This window comes from Moschus berezovskii, chromosome 3 (genome assembly GCF_049115385.1).
Source record: "Moschus berezovskii isolate FMDL1 chromosome 3, NW_MosBer_1.0, whole genome shotgun sequence".
NCBI lineage: Eukaryota > Metazoa > Chordata > Mammalia > Artiodactyla > Moschidae > Moschus > Moschus berezovskii.
In genome coordinates this window covers 92655612-92679714 of record NC_142462.1, presented here as the reverse complement: position 1 = coordinate 92679714, position 24103 = coordinate 92655612, and positions in this window count along the sequence as shown.

Below are 24103 nucleotides of genomic sequence, written 5' to 3'. Positions count from 1 at the left end.
ATGAACATTGGAGTACATGTGTTTCTTTCAATTCTGGTTTCCTCGGTGTGTATGCCCAGGAGTGGGATTGCTGGATCATGCTGCTGCTGCTGCTGCTGCTAAGTCACTTCAGTCGTGTCCGACTCTGTGTGACCCCATAGATGGAAGCCCACCAGGCTCCCCCATCCCTGGGATTCTCCAGGCAAGAACACTGGAGTTGGGTACTCTTGCTGGATCATATGGCAGTTCTATTTCCAGTTTTTTGAGGAATCTCCACACTGTTCTCCATAGTGGCTGCACTAGCTTGCATTCCCACCAACCGTGTAAGAGGTTTCCCTTCTCTCCACACCCTCTCCAGCATTTATTGCATGTAGACTTTTGGATAGCAGCCATTCTGACTGGTGTGAAATGGTATCTCATTGTGGTTTTGATTTGCATTTCTCTGATCATGAGGGATGTTGAGCATTTTTTCATGTGTTTGTTAGCCATCTTTATGTCTTGGTACATTTATAACATCTGGACAAATTATTAGAATTTTCATTTAATTATCTGTTAGCAGGTTCAGAAGCAGATTTTGTGAGGACACAAAATTACAAATAGTATTCTGGCCTGGAGAATTCCATGGAATGTAAACTCCATGAGGTAAAAAGATTTGGACCCAAAGGAGTAACTTTCACTTTCAAAGGAAGAAAGTGTCCCCTGGTAAAGTATTTCGGTATGTGGAAAAAAGAAAACAAAAATAAATCTCTCAATTTAAGAGTGTCATATATATACCATAAATACAGAATATATTTATATAACATGAAAGTGAAAGTGTTAGTCACTAATTCATGCCCAACTCCTTGTGAATCCATGGACTATAGCCCTCCAAGTTCCTCTGTCCATGGGATTCTCCAGAAAATACTGGAGTGGGTTGCCATTCCCTTCTCCAGGGGATCTTCCTGACCCAGGGATCAAAGCCAGGTCTCCCACATTGCAGGCTGATTCTTTACCACCTGAGCCATCGTGGTTTTTCACAAATAGAAATTGGATGTAGTACCATGGTGAGTTGTTGGAAGAGGGTGTTTGCTATGACCAGTGCATTCTCTGGACAAAACTCTATTAGCCTTTGCCCTGCTATATTCCGTGCTCCAAGGCCAAATTTGCCTGTTACTCCAGGTGTTTCTTGACTTCCTACTTTTGCATTCCTGTCCCCTATAATGAAAAGGACATCTTTTTTGGGTGTTAGTTCTAAAAGGTCTTGTAGGTCTTCATAGAACCAATTAACTTCGGCTTCTTCAGCATTACTATTTGGGGCATAGGCCTGGATTACTGTAATATTGAATGGTTTGCCTTGGAAACACAGAAATCATTCTGTCATTTTTAAGATTGCATCCAAGTACTGCATTTCGGACTCTTTTGTTGACCATGATGGCTACTCCATTTCTTCTAAGGTATTCCTGCCCAAAGTAGTAGATATAATGGTCATCCGAGTTAAATTCACCCATTCCAGTCCATTTTAATTCACTGATTCCTAGAATGTCTATGTTCACTCTTGTCATCTCCTGTTTGACCACTTCCAATTTGCCTTGATTCATGGACCTAACATTCCAGGTTCCTATGCAATATTGCTCTTTACAGCACCGGACCTTGCTTCTATCACCAGTCACATCCACAACTGGGTATTGGTTTTGCTTTTGCTCCATCCCTTTATTCCTTCTAGAGTTATTTCTCCACTGAGCTCCAGTAGCATACTGGGCACCTACCGACCTGGGGAATTCCTCATTCAGTATCCTATCATTTTGCCCTTTGATACTGTTCATGGGGTTCTCAAGGCAAGTATACTGAAGTGGTTTGCCATTCCCTTCTCCAGTGGACCACATTCGGCTGTGGTCCATGTGATCAGATCGACTAGTTTCCTGTGATTATGATTTCAGTGTGTCTGCCCTCTGATGCCCCCTCACAATACCTACCGTTTTATTTGGGTTTCTCTTACCTTGGTCGTGGAAAATCTCTTCATAGCCGCTCCAGCAAAGTGCAGCCGCTGTACCTTACCTTGGACGAGGGGTATCTCCTCAAGGCCGCTCCTCCTGACCTTGAACGCGGAGTAGCTCCTCTCGGCCCTTCTGTGCCCGCGCAGCCACCGCCTGTTGGACGTGGGGCAGCTCCTCTCGGCCGCCGGCTCTGGCCTCAGGCATGGGGTAGCTCCTCACAGCCGCACCTCTTTGCATGGTTCGTTGCGCCGGGGCCGGCGTCTCTCGCGTCGCATCTGCGCCGCTGGGGCCGGCATCTCTCGCGCAGTTGAGCTATTTCAAGTCTTGAAAGATGATGCTGTGAAAGTGCTGCACTCAATATGCCAGCAGATTTGGAAAACTCAGCAGTGGCCACAGGACTGGAAGAGGTCCGTCTTCATTCCAATCCCAAAGAAAGGCAATGCCAAAGAATGCTCAAACTACCACACAATTGCACTCATCTCACATGCTAGTAAAGTCATGCTCAAAATTCTCCAAGCCAGGCTTCAGCAGTATGTAAACCGTGAACTCCCAGATGTTCAAGCGGGTTTTAGAAAAGGCAGAGGCACCAGAGATCAAATTGCCAACATCCGCTGGATCATGGAGAAAGCAAGAGAGTTCCAGAAAAACATCTATTTCTGCTTCATTGACTATGCCAAAGCCTTTGACTGTGTCAATCACAATAAACTGTGGAACATTCTGAAAGAGATGGGAATCCCAGACCACCTGACCTGCCTCTTGAGAAACCTGTATGCAGGTCAGGAAGCAACAGTTAGAACTGGACATGGAACAACAGACTGGTTCCAAGTAGGAAAAGGTGTACGTCAAGGTTGTATATTGTCACCTTGCTCATTTAACTTCTATGCAGAGTACATCATGAGGAACGCTGGGCTGGAAGAAGCACAAGCTGGAATCAAGATTGCCGGGAGAAATATCAATAACCTCAGATATGCAGATGACACTACCCTTATGGCAGAAAGTGAAGAGGAACTCAAAGCCTCTTGATGAAAGTGAAAGAGGAGAGTGAAAAGGTTGGCTTGAAGCTCAACATTCAGAAAACAAAGATCATGGCATCTGGTCCCATCACTTCATGGGAAATAGATGGAAAAACAGTGGAAACAGTGTCAGACTTTATTTTTGGGGGCTCCAAAATCACTGCAGATGCTGATTGCAGCCATGAAATTAAAAGACGCTTGCTCCTTGGAAGGAAAGTTATGACCAGCCTTGATAGTATATTAAAAAACAGAGACATTACTTTGCCAACAAAGGTCCGTCTAGTCAAGGCTATGGTTTTTCCCATGGTCATGTATGGATGTGAGAGTTGGACTGTGAAGAAGGCTGATCGCCGAAGAATCGATGCTTTTGAACTGTGGTGTTGGAGAAGACTCTTGAGAGTCCCTTGTACTGCAAGGAGATCCAACCAGTCCATTCTAGAGGAGATCAATCCTGGATGTTCATTGGAGGGACTGATGCTAAAGCTGAAACTGCAATTCTTTGGCCACCTCATGCAACGAGTTGACTCACTGGAAAAGACTCTGATGCTGGGAAAGGTTGGGGGCGGGAGGAGAAGGGGATGACCGAGAATGAGATGGCTTGATGGCATCACCGACTCTGTGGACATGGGTTTGAGTGTACTCCTGGAGTTGGTGATGGACAGGGAGGCCTGGCGTGCTGTGATTCATGGGGTCGCGGAGAGTCGGACACGACTGAGCAACTGATCTGATCTGATCTCTGACCATGGTGAGACTAGAGTTCAGGATACGCGTGCAAGCATTGGAGAGAAGGAAGATGACAGGTTAAGCAGAGGGATGAGAAACTTAAATTCTTGATTTAACATTTTTAAGCTGTTAATAATTGGTGTCGGATATCTTATTTATTAATTTATTGCAGGTTTAAAGTTTTAACAGTTAGCACTGATTTGTTGTGTTTTGGGTAATAATTGCCAGACAATATAATTTGGGATAAAATTAAGTACAGAAATTAAACTAATATGCTATTATTTTCTTTCATGTTAATACACAGAGAGAAGAGTACTATTTTCAATTAGGATTTAGAAAGCCACAAGAGAAATCACTCCTGTACTAACAAGAGGGTAATCTATAAGATCATAACTTTCCTTGAGCCCATCAGAGATACGAGATCACAAGTCAACCAGATGAACTGAATTTTAAAGTGCATCCCTCCAAGGAATGAGGAGGTACATAAACCATTTCACTTTTGGCAAGTACAAGAAGAAGTAAGAACCATGAAAGCAGGTAAGAAGAAAATATGAAAAATTGTAATCATCTTTAAGATTGAGTATGGGCAGTGTGACTGTTTAGAATCCCTCAGGGGTCCAGACAAAAGGAGAGCCCTGATGAACTTGAAGTTATTTTTCAAGCACTAGATCACACAGAGATCACCTATTCATGGACATATCAGAGATGATCTTTAGAATACCTGTGATTCCTATGTTCAAGTATAGATGGCCAGATGGAAAATTTTTACTGGATAACTAAACTCTCTTAAATAAAATTAGAAAGAAATCTTAGAATTTAAAATTGCAGATATTGAAAGTGAAAGCTGCTCAGTCATGTCCGACTCTTTTCAACCCCATGGACTGTATTGTCCACACAATTCTCCAGGCCAGAATACTGGAGTGGGGAGCCTTTCCCTACTCCAGGGAATCTTCCCAACTCAGGGATTGAACACAGATCTCCCACATTACAGGAAGATTCTTTACCAGCTGAGCTACAAGGGAAGCCCAAGAATACTGAAGTGGGTAGCCTATCCCTTCTCCAGCAGATCTTCCCAACCCAGGATTCCAGTAAGATATCAGCAAATGGATTTAACAGCAGACCAGCAGGAGGAGAAGGGGAGACAAGATAAGATGTTTGGATGTTAGAATACACTCTATAGACATGAATTTGAGCAAACTTTGGGAGATAGTGAAGGACAGGGAAGCCTGGCATGCTGCAGTCCGTGGGGTCTCAAAGAGTCAGACACACCTAGGCAACTGAACAACAAAGCAGAATGAGCACAGCATACAAATTAAGAGAATTAGAAGATCTAAGAAAATATCCAGACAGAATCAGAATCATGAAAAACAAAAAGGATAAAAAATTCAGAAAAGATTGTAATATTTTACATTCATTCCTCAGAGGGGTTAGAGACAGAATGGAAAAGTTTGAGTTTGAGTTATTCAAAACTGAAATAAACAGATTTATCCTGTTTAGGACTCAGGCAGGATAAATGCATTATTTTCCTCTTGCATATCATAGTAAAACTAATGAATATCAGAACAAAGAAAAAATGCTTAAGTAACCAGGGGGAAAAAGATATTATCCTCAAAGGAATAGCAATCAATCTACTTCTGACTATATAAAGAAGATATAGAAGCCCCTGGAAAATGGAATAACTTGTTTAAAATGTTAAAGCAGCTGTCAATGTACATTGCAATTTCTTTCAAAATATTCTTCTAATTAAAGATGAAATAAAAGAATTTTTAGACTGTCAAAATGAGAGATTTTTATCACATTTTTCATGAACTAAACTAAATACCAAATTAAATTCTTCAGGTTACAATAAAGTTTATTTCAGATAAAACATGGCAATATATGAAAGCATAAAAGTGACAAATGTAGATAAATATAAATATTGACTATGCAAAACAGTAATAGTAAATCTCATTGAGGATAAATATATGTAAACTTATATTCAAGGCAATAATAATACAAAATATGGCAAAGTATGGAAAAGAATTAAAGGTTTCTGAAGCAGTAATCTCCAATAGAACTGCCAACAATATGTAAATTTTCTGTTATGAGGTTCTAATAAGGCAGACTGTAAACATTGATGCCTATTTAAAGTGCTGGTAAAGTGACTAATGCAACTGAGAAACTGAATTTTTAATTTTATTTGAATTAAACTCATATTTAATTGGCTACATGTGTCCAGTGGCTACGATATTGAACATTTAAGTTCTAAAGATATTTGCATTGCCTGGGAAGGGGTAAAGTACTAATTCACGTTCAGTTGTAAGAAAAAAGTGAATATATGCTTTACTCTTAAATGACCACTAAATAAGGAGTAAAAGAATTAATAACTAACAAATTAATATAAAGTAAAAATTCAATGATTTTAAAAACAGCTTACTCTCAAAAGATCAGCTATTAGAGATGAGGGAACAGGAAACGATAATCAGTTCAGTTCAGTTCAGTTCAGTCACTCAGTCGTGCCTGACTCTTTGAGATCCCATGGACTGCAGCACACCAGGCTTCCCTGTCCATCACCATCTCCTGGAGCTTGCTCAAACTCATTCCATCGACATGAGTTATGTCACTTGATAATAAATAAAATAAATTGTAACACAGTAGGTATGACTCTTAAAGTAAAAGTCTTAGTCTTGTCTGACTCTGCGACCCCATAGAATGTAGCCTACCAGGCTCCTCCATCCTTGGGATTTTCCAGGCAAGAGTACTGGAGTGGGTTGCATTTCCTTCTCCAGGAAATCTTAATACTTAAATAATTACATTAACTTGACTTTCAAAAAACTCTATTTATTTTTGCTGCACAGTGTATTCACTGCTGCCCGTAGGCTTTCTCTAGTTGCAGCAAGCAGGAGCTATGTTTTGGTGCTCGGGTGTCTCATTGTGGTGGCTTCTCCTGTTGGGGAGCATGGGCTCAGAAGTTGACGCTCACAGACTCTAGAGCTTGCAAGCTCAGAAGTTGTGGCACATGTGCTTAGTTGCTCCACACCATGTGAAAACTTCCCAGACCAGGCATCAAACCCGTGTCCCCTACATTGGCAATGATTCTTAACCACTGGACCACCAAAGAATTTCAACATTAACTTTAAATTCACTAAATACTACAAATTGCAGACTCTCTTATCTGGCCTAGTACTGAAATGGTCTTATGTATATGTAGTTTTTCTAAATTTTGTTTAACTCAGAAGTCTTATCCTTGAGACTCCCATAATATTGACAACCACGAGAACTGTCTGTTCTTTTTTAGCTATAAAATTGGATCTTCTATCATATTTTATAATTTTTCATTGATAAATCACTTTAATTAATATGTGTATATATGTATATTTATGATTAGTCAAATGAAGGAGGGAAGGAAATAAATAAATAATGGCTGCCTGCATTATAAGACTGCTTCTAAATGTGGTGCTCATCTCAGTTCTTGGATTAACTATTTATGCCTGTCAGATTCCCAGGCCCAACCTAAAAACTTATTTTGAGAGCCAACACATTGTTGCTTAAATTTTTAATAGAGGTTTTGTCAATACATCAAAGCAAAGTAAATCACACCTATTGAGTGCCCAGAGTGTGAGGAACAAATGAAAATTTACCCCTCTGTGTCAGATGGAAGTAATTTTAAGTCACTTTCCTTCTGATACTCTACATTAAGGATAATTAATTTTTGCCATGACTATTTTTAAAATTGTTTATAATCACACATCTGTTCTTATCATTCTCTCATAGAAAGTACCCCAAGTGTTTTAAACTTAAGTTCTAAAGTGGTTAACAGCTAATTTAATTTTACAGGAAGATAACAGTTTTTCTGTGGGTTATATTTTCTGCTATATATTAAGGCCAGATAGTTTATAAGCCAATCCTCTTAAGTACAAAAAAGGTCTTTTTTAAGGCCATACATAATTACCACTTAAATGTTACAGAAACATAGGAAAAGATTCCTCTACCATCATCAGATTTATACCTCTATTAAAGATGATTCCTTTTTGTTTTGTTTTCACATTTGCAAAATAATTAGGCTTTGTCTTGAGGAGTCAACAATTGAAAATCTGTAAGAATGATACAAATTTCTGTTGATGTAACAGTCTTCTGTGCATTTTTCAGAAGGTTGGAAGTATGCAATCTTGTGAAGAGCTTAGAAAGATAAAAGAAAACAATTCACAATAAGGAAGTTTCAGCAACTAATTTTGACCTAAAAAAATCTCTAAGAATTGAATGCATACCTGATTAGAGGTTGCTATGAAAGCAGTGATTCAAGTTGTCCCTGACTTTTTGTACCCATCTTTACCGTGAAGTAGAATTACACAAGGCAATTGATTATTTTGTATTCTTTTTTGAATCAGTAGAGCAACTTAAACCCCTTCTATATTACCACTTTGTGGTGCATTCAATTTTATGTTGATCTCTCCTTTACTCTGCTGCTTATATAAGTTTAAACATACACATGCAGAGAGCTTTGAAAAAATTGATTTGCTGCATATCACTCAGCCGATGTAGTGGAAGAATTTAATTTCACATGCAAGTCTCCATGCCTCTTAATTTCCTTCTTCTTCCAAAATTCCATAATTTCTCCTCAGAATAATTTTTTTCTCAGTGCAAGCTCATAGGGGAAATTAGAGTATTTACTATTTCATTTGGATTCAAAAATTCATAAACCATGTCTCATTATCTTATAGGTATTTGCAGAGTCATTTGTCTTCTGGGAATAAATGACTGACTTTCTTGAGGATATGAATCCAGGTCTAATATCTTCTTTTCAATTTGTGTATTTACAGCATACTATGCTATTTTCCTTTAAGAGTGATGAGTAATAATCAGCAGATAAACAGCATTTTTATAAGGCAAAAATAATTTTAATAACTATTTCTTTTGTAAATTATCTGAGAATATGCCCAGGTTTCTGGTTTTGGTATGAAACAAGAAATAACAATCAATAGGAAATAAAAGAAAGGAAAAAAAAGATGATAATTATATAGAGGTCAAAAGTCATAATAATCAATATCAAGGAAAAAAAATATATATATATCACATAATATAAAGTTATACTTAATATTTATAAGTAGAAATGTAATGATGAGGCAAATTCATAAAATATTACTTATATTCATATGACACATAAGCAATTTAAATAATTGAAGGTAAAAGTTGGTAAAATATCTGTCAACTAAAAATTAGTCGCAACTTTGTTGGGGGAGTATGTAATTTACTTGGTTCTGTCTCGCCACTGCAAAAATTTGAAGTGACAGAATGACCATTGTTACAGTTTCATGTTACAGATCAGTTTTATTTAGAAAGCAAAGGAAAATATATCCTGAGTCCTGAGGGCAGGTTGACCCAAAAGATGTGAAGAGAAGAGAAGCCCCCCAGTCCAATTTTGGTTCCTCTTTTTATATGTTTGTCTTCTTTTCTCCTTCCCCTGGGCCTGCCCTACGTAAATTGGGCTAGTCAGGACTGCTGTTTGTTTTACCTGAGGTCTTCACTCCATTCCTCGGACCTTTCTTTGTTCTATTTTTGTGGGCTTTTCCCTTCTTTGTCTTTTAGCCACCGCCATTCTGGACTCCTTTTTCCTGTTCTAACTACCTAGCAACCTGAAAGTTGACAGTTATTTTATCGGTGGGAATGTTCAGGACTCTGAGCCTGGGAGACAGCATCTCAGTAGCTCTGAGAAAACTGCTCCAAGAAGGTAGGAGGTGGAGTCAGTCTATATACAAGCTTGCAACAAAGGGAGCAGGCAGTCTAAACATCAGAAACCAAATATCAAGTTTAAGGAATACAGCATTCTGTGTATGGGGAGATGCAAGCCTCTGGGCTCACTGAATTTATTCCTTTTATATGCACCTCAGTTACCTGGAGCTAAATCCTATTTTTTTTGTTCACCTTCAGTTCAGTCGCTCAGTGGTGTCTGACTCTTTGCGACCCCATGTACTGTAGCAAGCCAGGCCTCCCTGTCCATCACCAACTCCCAGAATTTACTCAAACTCATGTCCATTGAGTCTGTGATGCCATCCAACCATCTCATCCTCTGTCGTCCCCATCTCCTCCTGCCTTCATCATTTCCAGCGTCAAGGTCTTTTCAAATGAGTCAGCTCTTTGCATCAGGTGGCCAAAGTATTGAAGTTTGTGCTTCAACCAACCCAGCGTTTCTTATGATGTACTCTGCATATAAGTTAAATAAGCAGGGTGACAATATACAGCCTTAACGTACTCCTTTTCCTATTTGGAACCAGTCTGTTGTTCCATGTCCAATTCTAACTGTTCCTTCCTGACCTGGATACAGATTTCTCAAGAGGCAGGTCAGGTGGTCTGGTATTCCTCTCTTTCAGAATTTTCCAGTTTATTGTGATCCACACAGTCAAAGGCTTTGACATAGTCAATAAAGCAGAAATAGATGCTTTTCTGGAATTCTCTTGCTTTTTCGATGATCCAGCAGATGTTGGCAACTTGATCTCTGGCTCCTCTGACTTTTCTAAATCCAGCATGAACATCTAGAAGTTCACGGTTTACATACTGTTGAAGCCTGGCTTGGAGAACTTTGAGCATTACTTTTCTAGTGTGTGAGATGAGTGCAATTGTGTGGTAGTTTGAGCATTCTTTGACTTTGCCTTTCTTTGGGATTGGAATGAAAACTGACCTTTTCCAATCCTGTGACCACTGCTGAGTTTTCCAAATGTGCTGGCATATTGAGTGCAGCACTTTCACAGCATCAACTTTCAGGATTTGAAATAGCTCAACTGGAATTCCATCACCTCCACTAGCTTTGTTCTTAGTGATTTTTCTTAAGGCCCACTTGACTTTGCATTCCAGGATATCTGGCTTTAGGTGAGTGATCACACCATTGTGATAGTCTGGGTCATGAAGATCTTTCTTGTATGTTTCTTCTGTGTATTTTTGCCACCTCTTCTTAATATCTTCTGCTTCTGCTAGGTCCATACCATTTCTATTATTTATTGAGCCCATTTTTGCATGAAATGTTTCCTTAGTATCTCTAATTTTCTTGAAGAGATCTCTAGTCTTTCCCACTCTATTGTATTCCTCTATTTCTTTGCATTGATCACTGAGGAAGGCTTTCTTATCTCTCCTTGCTATTCTTTCAAACTCTGCATTCAAATGGGTATATATTTCCTTTCTCCTTTGCTTTTTGCTTCTCTTCTTTTCACAGCTATTTGTAAGGCCTCCTCATACAGCCTTTTTGGTTTTTTGAATTTCTTTTTCTTGGGGATGGTCTTGATCCCTCTCTCCTATACAGCGTCATGAAACTCCGTCTATAGTTCATCAGGCATTCTGTCTATCAGTTCTAGTCCCTTAAATCTATTTCTCACTTCCACTGTAATATCATGAGGGATTTGATTTAGGTCACTCTTAATGGCCTAGTGGTTTTTCCTACTTTCTTCAATTTAAGTCTGAATTTGGCTTAAGGAGTTCATGATCTGAGCCACAGTCAGCTTCTGGTCTTGTTTTTGCTGACTGTATAGAGCTTCTCCATCTTTGGCTGCAAAGAATATAATCAATTTGATTTTTGTGTTGACCATCTGGTAATGTCCATGTGTAGAGTCTTCTCTTGTTCACCTTAAGGAGTGGCAGATTGCTAGTTCTTGCATTTTCCAGAGTTCCTCAGCAATCACTGTGGGGGATGGTGGCACCTTCTGGATCACAGTTTTGGAAGCCCTCATTTACCTCTGGAGCTGAGAAATTGCTGATGGCTGTGATATTTCTTGTTTATTGATATGGCAGGAGATTTTTCATTTCCCTTATCCAAACATATTCCAATGATTTTTTTTTAATCTTTGGCTATCAGAACATTTAGTTCAGTTCAGTTCAGTCGCTCAGTCATGTCTGACTCTTTGCAACCCCATGAATCACAGCACGCCAGGCCTCCCTGTCCATCACCAACTCCTGGAGTTCACTCAAACTCATGTCCATCGAGTCAAAAATTTAAATAACATGTTTCTGTGTAAAAGGCAGACTGTACAGTACATACAAGGTCTTTTTGTAAAACAGTTTAAATCCTCTTAACAACTGGTACATAGAGTAAATATTTTGGAACTTTTATTTTGTTACTTAGGGCCCTCTGAGAAGCAGATTTCAAAAATGGGATCATATGTGTAATATGTTTATTGGCAAAACACCAGTAAAAAATAAGTGGCAGGGATCCCAAGAAGGCAAGGAAAGCCTTAAGATCCCTGATCTCTAAGGAGGAAAGAAAGGAATGAGGATTGGCTTGATAGACTCAGGTTTAAGAGAGTTTTAGTCAGGCCTATGGGGAGTCCTCAAGTCAAAGATGCTCATTTGAGGTTTCCCAAATTCTCCATTGATGTTTAGATAAAATTCTTTACTTCCATGGAAAATGTACTTATTTATAGCTCACAGTTTCACAAAATCTGATTTTATGGGAATTTATAATTGTCAACTAAAAATTAATATAGTAACAATCTGAAAGTAGAGAGTTATTTTATTTGGTGGGAATATTTAGGGCCCTGAGTTCTGAGAAAACTGCTCCAAGGAGGCAGGAGTGGGAGTCAGGCTATATACAAGTTTGTAACAAAGAGGGCAGGCAGTCTGATCATCAAAGATTGTTGTGTTAAGGAAAATCAGATATCAAGTTAACAAACTTAACATTTTTCTATGTATGGGAAGACACAAGCCTCTGAGCTCACTGAATTAATTCCTTTTATAGCCTCAGTTATCTGGGGCCAAATCCTGTTTCCTTGATCACCTTAAGGAGTGAAAGATGACTGCTTCTTGCATGCCCCCTCCCCATCCAGCTCCTCAGCAGTCTAGGTGTGGGGTGGTGGCATCTGCTGGATTGTAGATATTGTGTTAAGTTTGGGGAGTCGTCATTCACATTTGGAAGCCAAATTTGCTATTAGTTGTGACATTTCTTTTTTATTGATATGGCAAGAGATATTTCATTTCACAGCCATTCCCCATAGTTTTAAATTTGACCATATTTGGGAGACATTTCATGACCTTTTGTTTGTTTGTTTTTGTCCCACTGTGCTGAGAGGCTAATCCCAGATTAAGTGAAGGTCCTTATTGATATGTCATGTGTCAGCATTTTTGGATGATCTTGTATGAATCTCCAACCCTTGCCATTAGTTTTTTTAACTGACAGGATGGGACTGTTACAAGGACTAGTGCAAAGCACAATAACCCCTTTATTAATATAAGCTGATATCAAGGGTTTTATTCCTTCCATAGCTTCCTGCCTCAATGGATATTGGCAAATGTTGGGCTGGGATTTATTTTGGTCTATGGTATTCCCTTGTGGCTCAGATGGTAAAGTATCTGCCTGCAATGCAGGAGACCCAGGTTCGATCCCTGGGTCAGGGAGATCCCTGGAGAAGGAAATGGCAACCCACTCCAGTATCCTTGCCTGGAGAATCCCATGGACAGAGGAGCCTGGTAGGCTACAGTTCACAGGGGTCGCAAAGAGTCGGACATGACTGAGCTACTTCACTTTCACTTTTCATGATATTTTTAATGGATGATGCAGAATGTATTCTCCCTATGTCAGTAGAGTCACATGCCCTTAATTCTTTAGGTCCTAAGCCTCACAATTTTTCTTTTCTGCATCATCTTTATCATGGATCAAGAACATTATATGATGAGATATATCTAATTGATCTTTCAAGTCTGAAAACATTTCTCTCTTAGGAGTAAAAGAAATCTAGGCTTCATAAGTTTCTAACAAATCTCTGCCTTTCAGATAAGTGGGGCACTCCTACTAAGATAAAGGAGAGTTTTTCTTTAAGTTCTCCTAAGTAAAATTCTAAAGGTAATGATTTAAAAGCCTTAATGGGTGCATTGGAAGGCCCCACAATTTGCATTGAAGTTTTACTCTGAAGCAGAGAGCCTTTGATTTTGGTAGGATTTAAACTGAAATGATGACTCCCAGTGTCTATTAAGACTTTAATAGTTTCTCCTTGAATATTCATTTCCACTTCTCCAATGGGAAAACTCCCCATGTCCCTATGGAGCAGTCCTATTCTTGTTTAACTTGAAATTCTGATTTGAAATCTAGTCTACCCTCAAATTTCTTTTTAAATTTTCTGCAGTCCCTTTTACGTGAGTGGCCAGGCCAGTTGCAGTAAAAAGCATACACTAGCTTTCTTTGTCAGTCATGGATCAAAAAGATTTCTTAACCACCAACTGTTCTTGTTTACTTAATTGGTGCAATTGAAGGTTTATAATTTTTATAGACGTGTATTTTTCTTTCTTTTTAATGGTTTTGGAAAGTTGGTCTGCAAGCGTGACAAGGGCATTTGTATGTAATTTTTTGATGACTATGACATTTCTTGTTTATTGGTATGGCAGGAGATATTTCATTTTACATAATCTATAAATTGTAGATCATTGATAGCAATGCAAAATAATTATTGCCTCTAGATACAAATAAATTTGTGGAGTGCAGGGATAACCCACCCCCAATCGAGGACAAAAAAAAAAAAAAAAATCCTGTGTCCATTTGCACATTCATTTCAATTTAAATTTGTCTATTCTTTTAATTTTCCTTTGAAGCAGTTATGACATCAACTTGATATCCTTATAATGAGCTAAATACAATTTTTAACATATGTTTGCTTGAGAGTAATGATTTTTTCCTCTAACTTTATTTTCTTCGCTTTGGAGGATTTCCCACCAAGCTGTCCAGTGGATTCTGTTAACAGAATCTGACAAACTTTGTCAATAAAGAAGACGATTTCATAGGCAATTAAAGTCCAAACACATATTTCTTGCATCCCAGAGATAAATTCAAAACAGCAATAGAACTCTGCTGACTTTATTTTTTCTATTTTTTAAATTTTCCTCTCTATACTTCTGTGTTTTGTTCTTGCTTTTGTTGTTTTGGCTCATTTCTTGCATAGTTTTTTGTTTGTTTTTTTTAACTTGAAAAGCTATTATTGTCAAAACCCACAAAATACATCAACTGCTTCTTCTACTTGACAATTCTTCAGATATTTTAAGATTCAATGTCTCTTCTTTATCTGTTCTCTTGAGCCTTCACAACATCTTTAACTTGTTCCTCACATAGGCCCTCCAAATCTGCTCGGTGAACAATGGTTTTCAATCATTTCTCTCAGTAGAGCTCTTACAACTATATTTAATGCACCATTTCCAGAATGATAAACACAAAATCACAGTAGAAGAGTAACTTTCCTGTATCTGGACACTGAATCACTACAAATGCAGCTGAATGTGTTGGGGTTCTTTGTTTTTGTTTTGTTTTGTTTTGAGCAGCATGTCTATTTACTTCCTCAATTTCATCAGAACTAGTTGCCAAATAACACTTCCTCCTGTCGATCCAAATCTCACATCATTCTTAATTCATGTGTATTTTTGAAAATATAAATTTAAAATAATACATATAGTCCACCTGAATTTCATCCGTTTGATTTCAGGTCATCATTATAGCTCTTACGGTCTCCACCCTCTTGGCATAGAGGACATCTTCATATATGGAAACATATAGTAATCTTCTCTGCCCCAATCTTCATATTTCCCAGTGCCTCAGCCAGAAGGAAACACCCACTCCAGTGTTCTTGCCTGGAAAATCCCAGGGACGGGGGAGCCTGGTGGGTTTCCGTCTATGGGGTCACACAGAGTCGGACACAACTGAAGTGACTTAGCAGCAGCAGCAGCAAAAGCAGCAGCCCTAAATACACTTTTAAACACCACTCCACCTAACACATGCTTGCTTAACTCCCTGCTACCAGCTTGCTAACTTTAACTTACTCTTTACCTCAGACTCTAAGATATACCTGGAGGGCCCCAGTGAACATTCAGAATGGGTAAATGAGGGTCCTATGCTCTTTTTACACAATGATGCCCTTATTTGTAACACTCAGTCAGCATCTGTGTCCCACACTAAGCAGAGAGGTCTGCAAGTATGAGTGCCATGTTGCTAATTCTCCTGTTGCAGCCCAGACAGCCAGCAGATCTGAAACCAAGTAGGCATCAGTTCAGTTCAGTCACTCAGTCATGTCCAACTCTTTGTGACCCCACAGGCTGCAGCAAGCCAGACTTCCCTATCCATCACCAACTAGCGGAGCTTACTCAAATTCATATCCATAGAGTCAGTGATGCCATCCAACCCTCTCATCCTCTGTCGTCCCCTTTTTCTGCCTTCAATCTTTCTCAGCATCAGGGTCTTTTCCAGTGAGTCAGTTCTTCTATCAGGTGGCCAAAGTACTGGAGTTTCAGCTTCAGCATCAGTCCTTCCAATGAATTTTCAGGACTGTTTTCTTTTAGGATTGACTGGTTTGATCTCCTTGCAGTCCAAGGGACTCTCAAGAGTTTTCTCCAACACCACAGTTCAAAAGCATCAATTCCTCAGCTCCCAGCTTTCTTTTTAGTCCAACTCTCATGTCCATACATGACCACTGGAAAAACCACAGCTCTGACTATATGGACCTTTGTCGATAAAGTAATATCTCTTATTTTTAATATGCTCTCTAGGTTTGTTATAATTTTTCTTCCAAGGAGCAAGCATCTTTTAATTTCATGGCTTTAGTCAAAATCTTCAGCTATTCTGGAGCCCAATAAAATAAACTCTGTCACTGTTTCCATTGTTTCCCCATCTATTTGCCATGATGGGATGGGACCGGATGCCATGATCTTCATTTTTTGAATGTTGAGTTTTAAGCCAGCTTAAAATGACATGAGGTCCCATTACTTCATAGCAAATAGAAGGGGGAAAAGTGGAAGTAGTGTCAGATTTTATTTTCTTGGGCTCCAAATTCACAGAAGATGGTGACTGCAGCCATGAAATTAAAAGATGATTGCTCCTTGGAAGGAAAGCCATGGCAAACCTAGGCAGTGTATTAAAAAGCAGAGATCACTTTGCCAAAAAAGTCCCAATAGTCAAAGCTATGACTTTTCCAGTGGTCGTGTATGGATGTGAGAGTTGGACCATAAAGAAGGCTGAGCACTGAAGAACTGATATTTTTGAATTGTGCTGCAGAAGGCTCTTGAGACTCCCTTGGCCAACAAGGAGATAAAACTAGTCAATCCTAAAGGAAATCAGTCCTGAATATCCATTGGTAGGACTGATGCTGAAGCTTCAATACTTTGACCAGTGGCTCTGAAGAGCCAACTCATGGAAAAGACTCTGATGTTGGGAAATATTAAAGACAACAGAAGAAGGGGGCAACAGATGATGATAGATATGTTAGATGATAGATATGTTAGATAGCATTACTGACTCAATGGACAAGGATCTGAGCAAACTCTGGGAGAAAGTGGAGGACAGAGGAACCTGGTATGCTACAGTCCATGGGGTTGCAAAGAGTTGGACATGAGTAAGAGACTGAATAGCAGTAATATCATCTGTCTGTTGTCATTTATCCATCTTTCTGATAACCATTAAGATAATAAAGAACTTCAAATAGACAACAGTATTCTAGAGCATTGCATTAAATAACATTCTTTTAGATATTATATAGCTATGTTATGAATCTTCTTATTTGTTCTTTCTCTGGATAGATTTCAAATGCAGTATTCCTAACTATAATCACCACATTGTACGTTACATCCCAAGAAATTACTCAGCTTCTAACTGGAAGTTTATACACCTTCACCCATTTTCCCTACACCTACACTCCATCCCTGCCCACCACCAATCTGTTCTCTGTTTCTATGAGTCTGAGTATTTTAGATTCCACATGTCATTGTGATCATGTTCAGTTCAGCCATATTGTCCCAAATGGCTGAATTTCCTTCTTTTGGCAGCTGAATAATATTACATTTATATATATATACTATTTTCCTTTATGTATTCATTCCTTGAGAAACACTTAGGTTGTTCCCATCATTTGGCTGTTGTAAAAAATTCTGCAGTGAACAGGGACTGCACATATCTCTTCAAAAGAGTGATTTTTTTCAGGTATATAGCCAGACATGGAATTTCTAGATCATATGGTAGTTCGGGTTTTAATTTCTCAAGGAATCTACATACTTTTTTTCCATAAAAAATGTACTGATTTACATTCCCAAGTTCAAATGTCCTGTTTTCTCTATATCTTTGCCAACATGTGTTATCTCTCATTTTTCTGATAATAGCCATTTTAACAGATGTGAGATAGTATCTCATTGTAGTTTTGATTCGTATTTCCATGATGAACTGTGACTTGATTTTGAGCACCTTCTCATGTACCTGTTAGTCATTTGATATCTTCTTTGGAAAAGGTATCAGTCCAAGTACTTTGTCCGTTTTTGAAATTGGACTACTTTTTGCTGTCGAGTTGTATGAGTTCCTTATATATTCTGGCTATTAATCCCTTATCAGACACATGGTTTACAGATGTTTCCTCACATTTTGTGCATTGACTTTTCATTTTATGTATAATTTATTTTGTTGTGCAGAAGCATGTTAGGTTGATATAGTTAGTCCTACTATTTTATTTTTGTTTTTGTTTCTTGTGCTTTGACTGTCATATATGTAAAATCATTGCCAAGACCAAAGTCAAGGAACTTTTTCTCTATATTTTTTTTCTAGGAGTTTAATGGTTTGAGATCTTACATTTAATCTTTAATTCATTTTGAGTTACATTTTTATGAGTGGTGTTAGATAGGGGTCCAGTTTCATTCTTTTGCATGTGAATATCCTGTTTTTCCAAAACCATTTATTGAAAAAACTCTTTTCTACATTGAGAAAATTGATTCCCTTGACAAATATTAATTTGAGCATATATGCATGAGCTTATTTCTAGGCCACAACTCCATCATCAAGGGTTTGAAGATGGGTAGAGCCACTGGCTGGGATCTCAGGCCCAGTGCCCCTGAGAGGAGGATTGCAACTTGCCAAGATCTGAGTACCTGTTGCCATAAGCTGCATTCAGACTTCTCATTCAGTCTTCTGTTTCTATCTGATCTTGGGCGATCAAGCTATGCAGATTTCCCCAGTGATCTCTGTGAAGTTCAATCTGAATAGGCCTCCTGGGAAGTATCTTGCATTGCTGGGGGAACTAGATGGCAAACTTGGGCTCTTTTTTTCCCCACGAGAAACCAGAGGCCCAGGAAAACTTCTTTGTGTAACACTGTGCAAGTCTGGGAGAAGGATGATGCAGTCATATCAACTCCTCTTACCCTTTTAATGCAGTCCTTTTTGGTCTCTGTAGTCAGGGAAGGTGAGGGGTACTTCAGCATCACCATGGGTTTTGGGATTTTCACAGTGGTGTCTCATCTAAGGATCGTTACCAGTTGAAGTTGACTATGATCTATATTGCCATCCTGATGATCTCACCTCTATGAAGATATTCTTGTAAAGAGGGTAGACTTATTTGAACTATGATACTAAATTATGTTTGAGTACTTATGTTAACTAAGTTATAACAACTTATTTAATAACACTCCAGGCTGTAATATACATTCTTATTTCTTCAGTTCAGTTGCACAGTCATCTCCAACTTTTTGCAACCCCATGGGCTGCAGTACGCCAGGCATCCCTGTCCATCACCAAATCCCGGAGCTTGCTTAAACTCTTCCCTTAGGTCAGTGATGCCATTCAACTCTCTCATCCTCTGTTGTCCCCTTCTTCTCCTGCCTTCAATCTTTCCCAACATCAGTGTCTTTGCAAATGAGTCGGTTCTTCACATCAGGTGGCCAAATTATTGGAGTTTCAGCTTCAACATCAGTCCTTCCAATGAATATTCAGGACTGATCTCCTTTAGGATGGACTGATTGGATCTCCTTGCAGTCCAAGGGACTCTCAAGAGTCTTCTCCAACACCATAGTTCAAAAGCATCTATTCTTCGGTGCTCAGCTTTCTTTATAGTCCAACTCTCATAACTTTACTTTCAAGGAACAAGTGTCTTTTAATTTCATGGCTACAGTCACTATTTGCAGTGATTCTGGAGCCCCCCAAAATAAAGTCTGTCACTGTTTCCATTGTTTCCCCATCTCTTTGCCATGAAATGATGGGACCAGATGCCATGATCTTAGTTTTCTGAATGTCGAATTTTAAACCAACTTTTTCACTCTCCTCTTTCACTTTCATCAAGAGGCCCTTTAGTTTTTTTCACTTTCTTCCATAAGTTTCATGTCATCTGCATATCCGAGATTATATATATTTCTCCCAGAAATCTTGATTCCAGCTTTTGCTTCATCCAGTCCAGCATTTCTCATGATGTACTCTGCATATAAGCTAAATAAGCAGAGTGACAATACACAGACTCTACGTACTCCTTTCCCGATTTGGAACCAGTCTGTTGTTCCATGTCCAGTTCTAACTGTTGCTTCTTGACCTGCATAAAGATTTTGCAGGAGGCAGGTAAAGTGGTCTGGTATTCCCATCTCTTTAAGAATTTTGCAAAGAACAGAAGAGAACAACACAAGAGAAGACTTGACATATGGACATCACCAGAGAGTCAATACAGAAATCAGCTTGATTATATTCTTTACAGTCAAAGATGGAGAAGCTTTATACAGTCAGCAAAAACAAGACCATGAGCTGACTGTGGCTCAGATCATGAACTACTTATTGTCAAATTCAGATTTAAATTAAAGAAAGCTGGATTCAGTTATAACCTATATCAAATCCCTTACAATTATACAGTGGATGTGACAAATAGATTCAAGGAATTAGATCTGATAGACAGAATGCTTTAAGAACTATCGACATAGCTTCATGACATTGTACAGGAGGCAGTGATCAAGATCACCCCCAAGAAAAAAGAAATGCAAAAAGGCAAAATGATCGTCTGATGAGGCCTTGCAACTAGCTGTGAAGAAAAGCAAAGGGCAAAGGAGAAAAGGAAAGCTATATCCATTTGAATGAACAGTTCCAAAAATTAGCAAGGAGAGATAAGAAGGCCTTCCTCAGTGATCAATGCGAAGAAATAGAGGAAAATAATAGAGTGGGAAAGACTAGAGAGCTCTTCAAGAAAATTAGAGATACCAAGGGAACATTTCATGCAAAGATGAGCACAGTAAAGTACAGAAATGGTATGGACCTAACAGAAGCAGAAGATATTAAGAAGAGGTGGCAAGAATACACAGAAGAACTATACAAAAAAGATCTTCATGATCCAGATAAACACAAGGGTGTGATCACTCACCTAAAGCCAGACATCCAGGAATGCAAAGCCAAGTGGGCCTTAGGAAGCATCACTACAAACAAAGCTAGTGGAGGTGATAGAATTCCAGTTGAGCTATTTCAAATCCTGAAAGATGATGCTGTGAAAGTGCTGGACTCAATATGCCAGCAAATTTGGAAAGCTAAGCATTGGTGGCAGGACTGGAAAATGTCAGTTTTCATTCCAATCCCAAAGAAAGGCAATGCCAAAGAATGTTCAAACTACTGCACGATTGCACTTATCTCACATGCTAGAAAGGTAATGCTCAAAATTCTCCAAGCCAGGCTTCAACAGTACTTGACTGTGAACTTCCAGATGTTCAAGCTGGTTTTAGAAAGGGCAGAGGAACCAGAGATCAAATTGCCAACATCCATTGGATCATTGAAAAAGCTAGGAAGTTTCAGAAAAACATCTACTTCCTCTTTATTGACTACACCAAAGCCTTTGACTGTGTAAATTCCAACAAACGGTGGAAAATTCTTCTCTTGTGTTCTCTTGTTAGCTATCCTCAAAAGAAATTTTATATTTTGAATTCAGACATCTACATACAAATGTAAAGCAAAAGAAGTCAATTCTTAAAGCCAAAGAAAAATACGTATGGCAATAGATTCACTCTTTTGTTACATTCTATTTTAAAACATTGCTTTTCAGAAGATCTCAGAAACTCTTTTTCATTTATCTTAATCAAGACATTCCAAAGCCTTCCATTGTGTGGAGTAAATATTTTACCCCAGCTATTTTTACTACTATGTCTGTTTTTACAATCACTTGCCCAATACATTTAGCAAGAAGGCAAAAGGGGTAAAAAGTGCAGATAAACATTTTTAAAATAAATGTGACAATCCATGGTGTTATATTGACACTACTTAAGATAATTTATAGCCTGCAAGGAATTTCACCTTTTTTCAGCTGTACCCGTATGTCTCTCAATTCCCTATTTGCTCATCTATATGACATCACACAAGAATTCATCTTTCAGACTTTAGACAAAATAGAAGATGGATGGATCAATGAACTGATTGATGGGTCACTGAATGGATAAATGGGTATACATATCCATTGTCAGTGTGTATTGAATAAGAATATAATATTCACCTAAAAATTATATAAAATACTTCCAAATTTGTTTTCATTTTCTACTTAAATCTCTAAACAGCTATACAAGTAATTCATAAAATTCAGTACTACAAACGAGATATAGAGAAGGTTTGGATTAGCAAACTTTCAAAGAGATCTTAACAAATCCAGGAAAAAGCAAGATTATTTCTTTTTGTTAATTAGGAAAGAAGTTTCCATTTTGACTCTTGTAGACTGAGAGAATTTTTCTCAGAAATCCTGAATAACAAAAGGTGCATATTTATGGGCAAGCCTGAAGAGGATGGCTTAAAAGTGGAAAAATGAAATTTCCCTTTCACATCCTTAAAACCAAAAGTAAATGTGCCACTAGACTGTTTGCTTTATAATTACAAATGTGAATTTATGCTTAGTACTGACTGCTGAAATGTGTGTATTCTCATCTTAATTACCTAAATATTTAAAAATAGATTGCATTTTAATAGCTTCTATCTGAGTTAGTTATTAAATACAGTTAATTATGAGATTTATTCATCTAGAAAGAAATTTAATATTTACACCCTAAGGTGTATGTAAATGTAAGATGTACACCCTAAGGAGAAAACACTAAAACTAGATTTATTTTGAAAGTTAATAAAATGAATCCATATGATTAAAATCTAATTGCAAAGATAATGAAAGAACCATTACTACTCATCATTCACATTAGCATAAATTTAAAAGGAAAAACTGTATATATTTTAGATTTGTTTTCAACACACAAATATCAATTAACTCAAGCAAAAACAAATCCCGATTAGAAATGGAAAGTACTTTAAAATATCTCAGAGGATCTAATGTTTCAGAAATTATATTTTATTCCTCTAGAATATTAACTGTCAAATATATTACAAATAAGAAGGAAACAACTACATTTTTACTAGTAAAACTACTAACCAGTCAGCAAAACTTGGTAATCTTATTTCAACAAGGTACTCTAAATTTCTTCCTCTCTTTAAAATGTTTATCAGTATGTCAGAAACTCTTGATATAGAGAAACTGTTAAAATTTTGTGCTAGATATCCATGATAATTTAATTGAACAAATTGTGGCTAACATTTAATGGCAGACATTTTAAAATTTCTTAAAGTTGTTTCTGTATATATTACATAAAATTTTCTTAAGACCCAAAAGTTTATTAAATGATAAATGTGATTAACCTAAAACTCAAATGTGAAATAAAATATCTGGTGAATTAAAAATACACAATAGTTACCTCCCAAAAATGTCCATTGACTCATTGACTGTGTGGATGACAACAAACTGTGGATAATTCTGAAAGAAATGGGAATATCAGACCACCTCACCTGCCTCCGGAGAAATCTGTATGCAGATTAAGAAGCAACAGTTAGAACTGGACATGGAACAATAGACTGGTTCCAAATAGTGAAAGGAATACGTCAAGGCTGTATATTGTCACCATGTTTATTTAACTTATACGCAGAGTACATCATGCAAAATGCTGGGCTGGATGAAGCACAGGCCAGAATCAAGAGTGCCAGGAGAAATATCAGTAACCTCAGGTACACAGATGATACCACCCTTATGGCCGAAATTGAAGAACTAAAGAACCTCTTGATGAACGTGAAAGAGGAGAGTGAAAAAGTTGGCTTAAAACTCCACATTCAGAAAACTAAGATCACGGCATCTGGTCCCATCACTTCGTGGCAAATAGATGGGGAAACAATGGAAACAGTGACAGACTATTTTTTAGGTCTCCAACATCACTGTAGATTGTGACTATAGCCATGAAATTAAAAGACGCTTACTCCTTGGAAGAAAAGCTATGACCAACCTAGATAACATTTAAAAAATAGAGACATTACTTTACCACCAAATGTTCGTCTAGTCAAGGCTATGGTTTTTCCACTAGTCGTATATGGATGTGGACTGTGAAGAAAGCTGATCGCCAAAGAATTGATGCTTTTGAACTGTGGTGCTGGAGAAGACTCTTGAGAGTCCCTTGGACTGCAAGGAGATCCAACCAGTCCATCCTAAAGGAGATTAATCCTGGGTGTTCATTGGAAGGACTGATGCTAAAGCTGAAACTCCAATACTTTGGCCACCTCATGCGACGAGTTGACTCACTGGAAAAGACTCTGATGCTGGGAAGGATTGAGGGCAGGAGGAGACAGGGACGATAGAGAATGAGATGGAGGGATGGCATCACTGACTCGAAGGACATGAGTTTGAGTTGGTGATGGAC